Genomic DNA, 12831 nt, shown 5'->3' with positions numbered 1-12831 from the left:
ACACATCAGTGGTGGTCAAGCCAGGTAGGCCCCACTGCAGAAAGGCTGAATGAAAGGCAGTGGCAAAGCCAAATAGGCCGCACTGTAAGAAAGATAGTTTTCAGGGGAATTGAAAGTAAAAGGCCCACAGGGGGGCAATAGCCCATAACATGGTGGTTGCTGAAAAGCTACCATAGCTCAAGAAGAGCCTTAACACCCAGGAACACTAAGCAGAGCCTTAAGTGAAGTGGTCTTCAAACTGGAGTCTGGCCCCCATAGAAAGGAACTCCGGGGGGGAGGGCAGACTCTTTCAAAAGGGATTAAGATGACTGTTTTTAATATAACAAATGATTAAAGTGTGTGACAAATCCTGAGTTGTCATCACTTCTCCCCGAGGGGTAGCCCCTTCCCATGAGGTGAGGCCACTACCCGATAGTCCCCTTGGGGGTGATACTCAGCGGAAAGATCTCATGGGTAGAGACTCCCCCTCTAGGGACAATGACAAACATCTAGGGAGAACACAGTATAACAACCCTCACCCAACACCTTATTACTCCTCCCTACTATTTTGACCCTAGCCCCTTACCCACTCATTCCATGTACATGTGCAAACCTGAAGTTTCACCAACTACATCTAGTGCCTGGAAAGCTGACAAAACTAAAAGTACTGAGATGAGGTGGCTCAAGAGAGGCCCAACAATTACCATGGAGCCACTAACAACAAGTACTGACATTACGCAAGCACAAGCCTTATAATAAGGAAACTGAAGAAGGACTCAGCGTCTTCTACCATGGAAGCGAGGAGCCCGCGTCAGCTACCCAGAAGTTCATACCGGGCAAAGAGAGCAGCAAGGCGAGACCTCGCCGATGCTGAAGCAGCAAAGAAGCCTGCCTTCTACCGGGACCACCAAAGGAGTGGCAGTCCACCACCTGTTAGGAGGTGGACCACCGGAACCCAACAGGTACCATTCCTGAGTGGGGAGCGAGAAGGCAAGATGTCGCAGAGGACAAACAGCTGGGCTCGAGAAACCCCTAGAGAAAGCAGCCGGTCGGATCAGAAGGGAACCAGAGAGGCTGCACCCACGAGCCCTGGAAGAACCGATGATGTGCCTGGTTTGGGAAATAGGTAATGGGAAACCTGGCAGGGTGGAGTGGGGAGCCAAACATAGCCTCAGGGACAGAATCCCTTGTCCCAGTGGAAACAGAAATATCACTGGTCACTGGAGAAGGGTCTGGCAGCCGTGTGCAAACCTAGAGAGAGTTAGAGGGAATCTCTCTCGTGCAGGGGGTCAAACAGAGCCACAGGCCACCAGGGAAGGGTTGAGCATCCGAGAACAGAAACCTAAAGCAAGTCGTCATTTTTGTGGCAGTACCTGGAAGGGAAGCAACCCAGGTCTGCCAAATCCACGTAGTAAGGCGATATGGATCTGGGACCCGCACCACCAAGGGAAGACCAGTATACGCTACCTTCCCCAGGGCAGTGCCTGGCAGGGGAGTGAACTGAGGAAGCCAGGGGAAGGGGGACATTCTCCCGATAGCTGAGCCTGCAAGGAGGATCAAACCAGTGATCCAGGGGAAGGGAGCCATTCTCCCTGGGATAACAACACTTTCTGATGCAGAGAGTTCAATGATCTGCAATCCTTTTGTCCATTTTGTGCTTAAACCAGAGGAAGGGAGTCATTCCCATTAGTAAGGAACTTGCAATCAGAACTGTGCCACCCAGCACAGGAGCAGGGAGTCATTTTCCTGGACCAAGAATTGTGGCGCTACTTATTAGTTTAGTTATAAGGATAAGGATGCCCTAAGATGATGTTTTTACACGTTTGGGGGGACATGGGGTTCAACAGTAGGGAAAAGAGCTTGATCAGGATGGCCATGAGGATGGGCGAGAAAGCCCTGGCAGTTGACTGGGGTAACTAGACACCAGCTAACATACATGAATGGAGAGAGAGGATGGATTACTGTGCAGAACTGGAGAAATGAGTAAACAGAGACAGAGGATGCCCCCAAAAGTTCAAAAAAAGATATGGGCCCAGTGGATGGAAATGCGATGAGTGATAATTCCAGGGAAACCAACAGGGAAGAGGGGAGGTGCATTGTCCGGCATGGCGTACTGGCTTGTAGGGGATATGATATTTTATTTGTATCGCGCTCGTACACAAGTGTTTCAGAGCGCGACTAGGCAAGGGGAGGGGAACAGGGGAGAACACAACACAACAACAATCATCATCTTACTAGGCCCAGTGACACTGAACACGCAACTGCATGGAAAAGGGAAAAGGGAAAAAGTGTATGGAAGGGGATAGCGCTTCAGGGGGCGGGTGGCCCGGGGGATGAGATCCACAGTGAGGAGGAATGGGGTTTGTTTTGGGGGATTGTACTGAGTAACTTTGTTAGTGTTATTAATGTTGTTGACTATTATACTGTGAGGAGGTGCCTACAACGGACAGGGGGGGCGGAACCAACAACTCCCGGGAAACGGGTGGACACGGGGAACAACACGTAGACAAGACCAGCGAAGGAGCAGCAGTGGTGAGCTGCAGCATGGATGGTTGCTTACCGTATAGGAGTTCCAGCGCGGTGCAGCCGACGTTCCGGATTCGCCAGCCCGCGCCAGGAGAGGGGCGGAAGCAGTGCCAGGGAAGTTCCCGCGACCAACATGACCAGTGGCGGACGTCAAGCGGAGCCAGGGTGCAGGAGGGGGAGAGCGCGCATAGGCGGCACAGTCTTTGGGAAAGGTCGGGAGGAGCCACGAATGCCCGAACCCGCCCATATGTGCTCGGGTCCCGGCGGCACTTCATTGGCGCGGGCAAAGGCACCAGAGGACCTCCCACTATGCTACAAGGGCAGGCGGAAGTGACGGGGGCGGGTTCTGGCTTTAAGGGAGGTGGGCCAACGGCTTCCCAGCCAATCACAACCGGGAAGGTCCTAAACCCTGCTGATTGGTGGGGCTTTGAAACCTCAAGGAAGGATAAAAGCCCGCAAATTCTAACCAGATCTGTCTGTCATTTCCACGGGACGCCGAGACTGAGAGTGGAGCCGACTCAGAGTGGTGGGCCTATCCGGACCTCACACATTAGGAGACAGTCCCCTTTCTCAGGAACCCACAAGGGAAGAAGACCCTACGGTGAAGGAAACCGTTGAACTTTTCAGTTAATGACTTTTGCACTTGAATTATAGTAGTAATAAATATACTTTCAGCAACACACCTTGACTCCCACGTCATACTTCCACATATACACATAACAGAAAACAATAAAACTGGACAGAGATAGGGACATTTTGACACATGACGGTGGACTAATAGTTACTAAGACATCCTGACAGACCCATTAGCACTTTAGTTAAGGCAGGGAAATCCCTCACACATATAGGGACGGGAGCAGTTTCTTACCTGTAACTCCATTTCTCCAGCATTGGTATCTTCCATGGATTCACATGCTGTGAATATTCCCTGTCATCAGGCTGGGAAACCTTGGTCACTTTAACTTGGAAAACTTGGACACTTTAGAGTCCTATCAACGTCCTTTTTGGGTGCTTTAGGCCCCACCAATACGACGTGCGGATATAAATAGCCCCACCCCCACGGCTTCCCTTCAGATTTTAACCTCCAAAGTAGACGGAACCCTAACCAGGTTGGCCTGCAGGGGTGGCCGGCGGGCGCATGTGAATCCATGAAATATACCAACGCTGGAGAAGAACAAGTTACTTTCTTACCTAGTAACGTTCTTTCGATGGGATGTTCCTCTGACGTATTCCACATCTATGACAGATAATCACCACAGCTGTGCTGCTTCGGAACATTTTCGGCGTCTGTGTCCTGCGTCGATGACGTCGATACGCTCCCTCGAGTTCCTCCGTCGAGCCGACGTCACCGGATGTTATAAGTAGGACGCACGATTCCCATAGCCTCAGTTGTACTTTTTTTCCCCAGAACGTGTGGCACCAATCTTCTGCCAGTATGACTACAGAAAGCCTTGCGGAAACGTAAGCTACAATCGCATACGAAATTCTGTTGGGGGGGCAGGTCGGGAGGGTGTGATGTGGAATACGTCGAAGGAACATCCCAAGAACGTTACCAGGTACGAAAGTAACTTGTTCTTCGAAGGGATTGTGTCCTCCAACGTATTCCACATCTATGACAGACTCCCAAAACAGTACCAACGTATGGAGGCAGGAAAAGAATTTAGAATTTTAGAATGCCCAATTAAATTGCAGAATAGAGGACGGCCTTGCCAAAGGCCAAATCTTGCCCATGGATAGAATCCAGGGAGTAATGTTTTACAAAAGTATGGACAGAAGCCCATGTGGCTGCTTCACAAATGTTATGAATGGGAAGACCCCTCTGCAGAGCAGTAGAGGCAGCCACACCCCTAGTAGAATGGGCCCGTAAGCCTACCGGAGGGTCCTTACCCGCCAAACGGTAACATTCAGAAATTGTCAAGATAATCCATCTAGACAAAGTCTGCTTAGTAACAGCTTGTCCCAAACGCCTTCCAGCGTATCCTACAAAGAGCTGATCGTCCACTCGACCCGGGACATGCGTGAGATGTAGAAACTTAAAGCTCTCCTAGGATCCAACCTATGGAGCCTCTCCTCTTCCTTACCAGAATGTGGAGGAGGATAGAACGCCAGAAGAATGACCTTCTGACTTAGATGAAATTCCGACACAACTGTCAGAAGAAAAGCAGGACGAACCCTAAGGACAACCCTGTCCTTATGGAACACCGTGAAAGGTGGCTTAGCGGATAGTGCCTGCAACTCACTCACTCTGCGAGCGGAAGTAACTGCAACTAAAAATACAGTTTTAAAGGTCAACCGTCTCAAAGGACAAGAATGTAAGGGCTTAAACGGAGCTCCCATCTGGAACTTTAACACTAAGTTCAAATCCCAACCAGGCACCTGGAAAGGTGAAGGTGGAAACACATTAGTGAGCCCTTTAAGAAACTGAGAAATCAAAGAAATCCTCAGATGAGCACTTAAATATGGACAGCGCCTCCAGGTAACCCTTGATAGTACCCACTTGCAGGCCCTTGTGGGCTAACGAAAGCAAAAAAGACATAACCACAGGAATGTCACATGAAAAAGGATCCACATTCTTAACCCTGCACCAGTCGCAGAACTTTCTCCAACGGCAACGGTACAGAGACTTTGTTGCCGGCCTTCTGGCCGAGAGCAACACCTCCATCACGTCTTCAGGGAGGTCCCAATTCTTGTATCTCAACCTTTCAGAAACCAAGCATGAAGGTTGAGAGACTGGACCTCTGGATGGAGAACCCGACGCCCCTCCTGTGAGAGCAGATCGTCTCGATAGGGAAGAAGGCGTGGAGGGCAGATGGACATGTCGAGAAGGACCGGGTACCACACTCTCCTAGCCCATGCCGGAGCAATGAGGATAATTCGGGAACTGAACCTCCGTAACCTCTGCAACACTTGCAGGATGACGGGGACTGGAGGAAACGCATACAGCAGTGGGAAGGACCACTCCAGTACGAACGCGTCCCCTAAGGCTCCTCTTAGAGGAAATTCCTGCAAGCAGAATCTTTCGCAGTTCTGGATGACACTGGTGGCAAAGAGATCCACTTGCGTGGTCCCCCTTAAAGGGCGAAGATCTCCAAGAGAACTTTCTGAGCCAGCTCCCACTCGTGAGAGACCATGCTCTGCCTGCTCAGAGCGTCCACCGCCCCGTTGTTGGCACCGGCCAGATGAACTGCCGAGATCGAAATTTCCTGCTGGATGGCCCAGAACCAGAGCTGCATCGCCTCTCTGAACAGAGGGAGAGACCCTGCCCCCCCCTTTTTGTTGAGGTAGTGCATGGCTGCTGTATTGTCCGTCAGAATCAGGACATTCTTCCCCCGCACAGACGGCAGAAAAGCCTTCAGGGCTAGCCTGATGGCCCTCAGATCCAACAGATTAATTTGGAGTCTGGACTCCGACGGAGACCAACGACCGCTGACTGTCAACTCGTTGGCATGAGCTCCCCATCCCATGAGGGATGCAGCTGTCACTATCATCACCTCCGGCCAGGGTAGCCAAAATGGAGCCCCCTTCAACAGATTGCCTTCGACGGCCCACCAAAGAAGATCCTGGGCGACCGAGGGCGGCACCTGAACGGGATCCGACATCCTGCCGGAAGACTGTGACCACTGCATCTTGCGAGCCCACTGCAGAGATCTCATCTGCAGCCTGGCCTCTGGCACCAGGAGACTGCAGGATGCCAAGAGGCCTAGAAACCTCAAGAGCGTCCACCAGACTTCTGTTGACCACCAACTTGTCCGACCATAACACGCGACTCTGCGCCCATCGGTCCGCTAGGAACTCTTGCATCGGGCTTATGAAGAGATGACAATTTGGCAGAAACGGGATACACGAAGCCATTGCCCCCAACAGCGACATGTAACGGACCGACACCACTGTGCCCTCCTTCCACTCACCTGCTCTCTGCTCCAACTTCTTGACACGCTCACTGGAGGGCTTCACCAGATTGTGCAAGGTGAGAAACTCCACCCCCAGAAATGGTGGTCAGTCAAAAGGGCGAAAAAAAATATCGAATGACAAAAATATCGAAAAAAAAAAAAATCTTTATTTATTTATTTATATGTATTTTTGGGGTCAGGTAAGTAAAAAAAAGGGGTAAAATAAAAAAAAATGAAAAAAGGGGGGTTGGGGGGGAACCCCCCCATTTAAAAAAAAAACGTATTAAAAAAAAAATGCAATTTTTTGGTTCGACTTTTTTTTTCGATATTATTTTTTCAGTCTTTTCACTATAAACCCCCAGAAACACCAATTCCTTGGACGGCGTCAAACATGATTTTTCAAAGTTGATTGGGAATCCCAGTTGTTGGAAAAGCCGCATGGTTGCCACGAGACTGTCTTGCACCCGCCCCGGTGACGAACCCCTCACCAACCAGTCGTCCAGGTAGGGGTATACATGATGACCTTCCCGTCGGAGGAACACTGCCACTGATGCCAAACACTTTGTGAACGTCCTGGGAGATGACTTCAAGCCAAACGGGAGGACCCAAAACTGGTAGTGTTCCTCACCGACTAAAAACTGCAGACACTTGCGGTGCCGTCCCCGCATAGGAATGTAAAAATATGCGTCCTGTAGATCCAACGACACCAGAAATTCATCCGGCTGCACCGACCGGATGACCACCTGAAGAGTGAGCATCTGGAACTTCAGGCGTTGGAGTCTTGTTCAACGCCCGAAGATCCAGAATGGGTCTCCACTTGCCGTTGAGCTTCTTCACCACGAAATAGTGGTAATAAACCCCTTGGCCCCACTCTGCCACTGGCACAGATTTTATAGCCCCTTTCTCCAGCATGAGAACCACCTCCTGCCTTAGGATTTGAAGATGCGGCTGTAAGACATACACCGGTGGAATAGGAACCGGGGGACACCTGAACTAACGAGTCGCACTGTGTCCAACACCCAGCGATCCAATGCAATTTTTCTCCACTCGTCCACGTGCAAAGCCACCCTGCCCCCTAGCAGATTGTCCATAAGGCATTTATTGTTGCGGTTTAGAGTGCCTCCCCTTAGACTCTGAGGACTGCGACCCCCTTTTCCGCTGAGCCTGGAAGTCTCGACTTTTCTGCGCCGACCGGGCTGACCGTCGATACCCTTGTGAGGAGTAACTGGATCGGCTGTAACCACGGTCCCTACTGGAAGCAAACCGGGCATTGCCTGAAGCACCCCAGAACAGGCGAAAAGAGCCCCCACTCTGTAAGGAACCTAAGGACTTAGCTGTTTCTGTGTCCTCCTTCATCCCTTTCAGGGCTTCATCGATCTTTTCACCAAACAAGTGCTCCCCTTCACAGGGCACGTCGATGACTTTATATTGTTCCTCCGGCCGAAAGGTCAGTGCATTTTAACCAGGCCTATCGAAGATCCACCGCATTGTTAATTTTTTAAATCCAGATTCAGCCAGGTCCACAGCAATAATTATTACCCTCACCCACCAACAGCATGGCGTCCTTGCGGTGCTGCTCTGGCAGATGTTCTAGAATTGGAGCCAGCCGATGCCACATTTTGCGATCATAACGGGCCATGATCGCCAAGGAATTTGCCGCCTTGACCGTCGTCACCCCAACCGTCAAAACTTTCTTCCTAAAGGCGTCCTGCCTCCTGTCCTCAGTGTCCAGAGGAGTAAGGCACTTGTGTTGATTTCTGGCCTTCCTGCTGGCCGCCGCCACCGACACCACAGACTCGGGTGTGGGCTGTGACACCAAGCATTTTGGGGTAGACGCCAGAGCCTTGAACTTCTTTTCAAGACAACCTTTGACAGCCGGCTCCGAAAACAGATGGCGCATCATGCGCAGGCGCTCCTGCCACACATGGTCAAGAATAGGCACAGAGAAGACAGCCTTCCTCCGCTTGTCCATATGATCAAATAGTAAGCAATCCTTCCTCTCCTCTTCTGGTGCCAATCCAAACTCCACACACGCCTTAGACATCATGGCGTGGAATGCCCCAATATCATCTGGTGGAGAGGGTTGCGCCGGACTCTGAGATTGCTCAACCTCCAAGTCCGTGTCCCACGCATCATCCCTCGTCGCTCAAGAAGAAACAGTAGACTAAGTGTCCCACGGAACACACTCTGGCTCGGACTCTGGCAGCTCACCACCTTCTGGATGAGACTGTGGACAGCCTACCCCCACCGGCAACGGCAATGGTAACCATGCCGGAGGAGACTTCCTCTGTGTTACACAAGGCACTTCGACGCCAGGCTCAGTATTGATAACTTACCTGAAGCAGACTATGCTGCATACTCACCTGAGGCAGACCATGCTGCATGAAGACTCAAGCCAAATGAGGCTTAGGAGGAACTATTTTACTGAAGGGACTATTTTGTTACTTGGGTGGGGCTGTGGAAGAATACTTACCTGGATCTTCTTCCAAGGCTATTTAAACCACGCCCGGACAGCCACACGTGCTTCGCGTTTTTCTGCTTGCTGCAGCGTAACGCTCACCGTGTTTTCAGCAGCTCCAGTCTTCAGCCACGCCCGCTTCAGTCCTGGGACTCCTGAAACAAGAAGAAAAGAAGGATAAAGGTTAGAACAGGAGTTTTAACTTTAATCCTTACCTGAATCCGGATCCATTTCGCCACGGAGCTGAAAGACAGAAGTCTTTGAAGCATCGCTTCGCATTCCTACGGGGCCGCGCTGCACTCACCTGCTTGGCGGTACTTCAGCATTCCATCACGCTCTCTCCATCTCGCGGCCGCCCTCCGACACCTAAGGAGACAAAGACAGCAAGGGGACTCTCTAAGGCTATACAAGCTACCCCCAAGGACTTACCTGATTTACCACGGGGGGTACTCACCTCATCTCGGGTCGGCGCAGTCAACTCTGCTTCATCGCCGTACCCCGGCACTAAGGGGAAAACCACAATAGACTTACCTGAATCTTACCAATTGCTATTTGGAATCTTCGAGTGGATTAATCGGCAACCTACAAGGAATTGGACAGAGTGAAGATCAGACATTTGAACTCTTATGAACAATTGGACTTTAGAGTCAATACTGGAACTCACCAATTCCTCTACGCCAGTGAAGTAACTGGTCATCAACGCGCCCCTGCGGTCGGCGCAGGATGGAGAGCTCATCCTTCCAAACCATCAGGTGAGACTAAGGAGGGGACATCAAGAGTGATCTGTGGGAAGACAACGGGAGTGGGGAAGGTGGGTTGACACTCAATTCCACGGGTGGTTAATTCCTCATCTCCTTTGCAGAAGAATATTCCTGCGAGCCAGACAAACTAGGCTGAGCGGGCCAGTCCAGTCAGTCATCTCGGCGCTACACGTCACGCTGGTAGAAACAACAGTGGCCCAGTTCCGGTCGACGCCCCCGTGGGAACCAGGGGAGCGTAACAGGATCCTGATGCAGAATGTTGTCAGGAAGAAGAGAATCAAAGAAGGCGGACTGCCACACCCCGCTCGTCGACAACAATCCTTCCGTTTCCACTCACGTGGACGAGAAAAGCATTGGTCCACTGTCAATCACTGTCGTGGACGGTGCCGACACCACTGTCGACGAGGAGACAGTAGTCCAACCATCCATGACGGATCGACCGTCAACAAGGTTGTCGTCGGAACCACCACCCTCGGTGTCGACTTCACCGGAGACACAGATTTCTTGGTAGAACTGGACCGGTGTTTGGAAGACTTCCGGCTGGACGACGACCTGTGATGGTCCCCGGATGTCAAACCCTTCAATGAAGATTCCTTCGGCTTGGCCAAGCCTTTCTCCTTTGGCCGTCGACTTCTCAGGCCTACCACCAGACCCCCGGGAATGATCCGACTGACCATGTTTGGACGAAGAGGTACTCGCACCCTTCGACAACTGCTTGCTCGATGAAGACTTACTGCTCTTCCCCACCTCTGACGCTGGCAAAGCAGTACGATGTTTCTGCGTCGGAGGTTCGGCCGACGCCGCACAGCGATGTTCTGCGGACTTCACAGCCCGCTCTGAGACAGACTCCGGCCCGACCACACCTCTGAAACCAGATACGTGCCCTCATTGAGCCAACATATAAGCCGCAGATTACGGTCCTTCAGAGTCTTCTGCGAGAACCCCTGACATATCTCGCAGGTCTCCGAATGAGTGATGGGGGTAAAGGCAGTAGAGGCAATCCATATGGCCTTTGCCTTAGTACACCTTCTTCAAGCCACAAGTAGCACAAGGCCGAAAAAGACTTCTTCTGAGCCCCCAATGCCATCGTAGCTCTCGATACCAAAAATGCACGTGGACAAACACGAAGAACACAAGGTGATCCCAACAGTTTGGAGACGGTTGAAATCTGAAAGGAACCCGCGTGGGCGGGACTATTCATACCGCACGTCCTATTGGTGGAGCCTAAAGCACCCAAAAAGTATGTTGATAGGACACTAAAGTGTTGAAGTTTTCCATAGGAAAACGCTAAGTTAAAGTGACCAAGGTTTCCCAGCCTGACGACGGGGAATATTCACAGCATGCGAATCCATGAGGGATCCAAAGATGGAGAAAGATAGGTTTTCTCTTTATTTGTATACCAAATAAATGTCTACAGCAATCACTATGACACCTGTGTGTCGGTCTCCTCCTTCTGCACCCTTACAGTAGCTAAACTATCAGGGTTGTGTGACTGAGCAGCAAGGCTAAGACATGGGAATTGTGATTGGGAAGGGCTCATTAAAGCACACACAGACCACTCAACACAAATTAGGTAGAATGTATAAAAAGTACAGTTATTTATTTAGGCCTTGGACAAATTAAGCAATGAAAAAGCACAAATACCACACTAACATTCACTACAATTATATGCACATTACTTTTTAGTGTGCTCTGCTAATAGCACTAACATTTTACTTTCGAATATAGTTAGATTATCTTCAGAATGCTGTATAATAGCAAAACAAGTGAATAGAAAGAACCAGGTAAGTAACCATCAATTAGAGATCTAATATGTGAACATTAAAGATTCAGAAACATTGTACAAAACTCTAAGTAGAAATCCTTCCCTAGTTAGAAAGAACAGCCAAGTGCCCTAGATTCTTAGGTTCCAATGCAGTTTACAAGTTTATTTAAGAGTCAGACAAAGCCAACAGGAAGTTTGTACGGGTTTCAAACTTAAACAATTGAAGAAATGTTCTTAGCAGACAATCTTCCAATCATACCACCTTCGGCAAAGCCGAGGAGCGGATGCTTAAAAAAAAAAACATTTTATTGGATTTTCATAGAATAAAACACACAGTGACTGTATTTATTTATTCGTATTTGTAAAGCGGGCGAAAGCCCATAGGCATCGTGGCGCTAGTTACAGAGAGTGGGCATAACTTAGTTACATGAAAGAGTATTATACAATTTTTTACATTTGATCATTTTCAATACATTTCAAGAGTTTACACAGTTACATTTACAATCCGGGAGGTGGTAGGAGACATAGGGAGGCCAGAAGTAAGGGTAGAGGGTAGGTGTCAGTTGAAAAGGGAAGTTTTCAGGTTTTTTCGGAAGGCAAGGAGGGAAGTTTCAGCTCTAAGGGTAGTAGAGAGCGAGTTCCAGAGTTTGGATGCAATGTACGGGAAACCTATCCCACCTGCTTTAACACTGTTGATGTGAGGTGTGATGAGTTGATTGGTGTAGCGAGTTCTTGTCGGACAAGAGGAAGTGGTTCTGGATAATGTTTCTGATAGTTATGAGGGTGCAGTGAAGTTGAGGCATTTGTGAGTGATGGTGAGGATTTTAAATGTAATGCCGTCTTTGACACGGAGCCAATGAACTGCCTGTCTGGCTTGTATGATCTGGTCCCTTCTGGGGATGCTCTGGGCTGCTCGTAGGGCATTGTTTTGGGTGATTTGGAGTCTAAGTTTTTCATAAAAGGTACCGGCTAGGAGGGCATTACAGTAGTCTAGCTTGGCGCCTATGGTGGCTCTGGCTATTGAGAGACAATTTGTCTTGGTGAGGTAAGGTTTTATAGCATTAATGTGCTTCGGGCTGTGCGCGGTTGCAGAGGCAATGGCACTGACTTGCCTATTCATTGATAGAGTAGCATCAATGTAGACACCTAGAGTCTTAACGAACGAGGAAACGGGAATTATGGAGTTATCAATGTTAAAGTTGGTGTAGAGGCGGTCTAGTTTGGCTAGAGTGGCTTTTTTGGCTGAGGATTATGATCTCTGTCTATGTCCATTGAGGCATAGGCCATTTGCCGCCATCCAGCCTTGGATTGTGGCATAGACTTGGAGTAAAGCCTTTGTATCTTGGTCATATGATCCGGATAGTAGTAGGAGTACTTGTGTGTCATCAGCGTAGTTTGTATATGCTATTCCAAGTGATTCAAGATTGTCGAAGAGGGGCTTTGTGAATATAT

The 12831-nt window shown here is 49.8% G+C and overlaps 1 protein-coding gene across 1 annotated transcript in view; it reads right to left on the bottom strand.

Moving 5' to 3' along the window:
- The window catches only part of PROS1 (protein S), an 858149-nt gene that overhangs the window by 370317 nt on the left and 475001 nt on the right, over positions 1–12831 (bottom strand). The gene's annotated exons all lie outside the window — the stretch shown is intronic.

The sequence above is a fragment of the Ambystoma mexicanum genome, chromosome 7p (genome assembly GCF_040938575.1).
Source record: "Ambystoma mexicanum isolate Mex_15411 chromosome 7p, UKY_AmexF1_1, whole genome shotgun sequence".
Taxonomy (NCBI): Eukaryota; Metazoa; Chordata; class Amphibia; order Caudata; family Ambystomatidae; genus Ambystoma; species Ambystoma mexicanum.
This window is presented reverse-complemented; position numbering and strand designations above follow the sequence as displayed.